This window comes from Malurus melanocephalus, unplaced genomic scaffold (assembly GCF_030028575.1).
Source record: "Malurus melanocephalus ecotype Western Australia unplaced genomic scaffold, MMel_1.1 scaffold_771, whole genome shotgun sequence".
Classification (NCBI taxonomy): domain Eukaryota; kingdom Metazoa; phylum Chordata; class Aves; order Passeriformes; family Maluridae; genus Malurus; species Malurus melanocephalus.
Window position 1 is genome coordinate 145,733 of NW_026624003.1, and position 1,217 is coordinate 146,949.

Consider the following 1,217-nt stretch of genomic DNA (forward strand, 5'->3'; position numbering starts at 1 on the left):
TGCTGGGGGAGGTTTGGGGTGCCCGGGAAGGGCTCAGGGGTTGTCCCCGCGTGTCCCCGMTSCCATCCCGGGGGTCCCGCCAGGAGCAGCGCAAGGATCCCCCGCGATTCCCGGGATGTTTTTCCCCGCTCCAGGGGCGCATTCCCAGCGCCCCCACATTCCCTGTCCCCGGGAGCGTTTCCAGCCCGGCTCTGGGTCCAGGTCGCCGTGTCCCAGCCCTAATCCCGCCCTAATCCCGCGCTTTAGGGGGATCGGCTCCCGCTCCCAGCCTGGCACGGGATTCCCGGGAAAACCGCGGCTGGAGCCCCAAAGCCTCGGGGCAGCCCGGGACAGGGAAAGGTGTCCCGGACCAGCTGGGATTTGGGATTCRCCGCGATTCCCTCAGGAACAGCAGACAAAGAATCCCTGGAATATAAAAAACTCAGGAAATCACCTTTTCTCCGAGCCGCGAACTCCCAGGAAAAGCCTGGGGTAGGAAAAGCTCCAACCCGATTTTTTCCCGTGGCRAAAATCAAAATCCCAACCCTACAGAACAAAATCCAAGAAAAACCACACAGCTCCTCAACTCCAAGGCGGGAATTTTCTGATGAAAATCCGGGTTTTTTTTTTCTTTTTTTATTTCACAAGTTGCTAAAATCTAAAGTACAACGGTCGTTTCTCGTTATCCACGGTGTCCTAGAAAATCCCGGCGGCTCCGAGCGGGAATTTTATGGCTTTAGGGACCCCCGGGATCCCTCTCCCCCGGAACAGCTCACGCAGCGAAGCTCGGCAAGGGCAGGAAAGGGGACCAGGGATCCATGGCTTGGGGTTTAACCCAGCCCTGTTCCCACAGATCCCAGAGATCCTGGGGATTCGGGAATCCCAAAGGGGATCCAAGAGATCTCAGGGATTCGGGAATCCCAAAGGGGATCCAAGAGATCTCAGGAATTCGGGAATCCCAAAGGGGATCCCAGAGATCTCAGGGATTCGGGAATCCCAAAGGTCTCAGGATTCAGGAACCCCAATTGGTTCAGGAATCCCAAATGGGATCAAAGAGATCTCAGGGATTCTGGAACCCCAAAGGGGATCCAAAAGCCCTCAGAGAATCCAGAATTCCAAAGGGGATCCAGCAGCAGGAATTTGTTCCCAAATTTGAGTCCAACCCCCCCTCCTCGACCATTCCCAACCATTTCCCCTCCAGGGCAGAACTCCACAAAGGGAATTTTCTGTGTAAGTGG

At 56.1% G+C, this 1,217-nt stretch overlaps 1 protein-coding gene across 1 annotated transcript in view; it reads right to left on the reverse strand.

The window, feature by feature from the left end:
- The window catches only part of YJEFN3 (YjeF N-terminal domain containing 3), an 11,714-nt gene that overhangs the window by 8,488 nt on the left and 2,009 nt on the right, over positions 1–1,217 (reverse strand). The gene's annotated exons all lie outside the window — the stretch shown is intronic.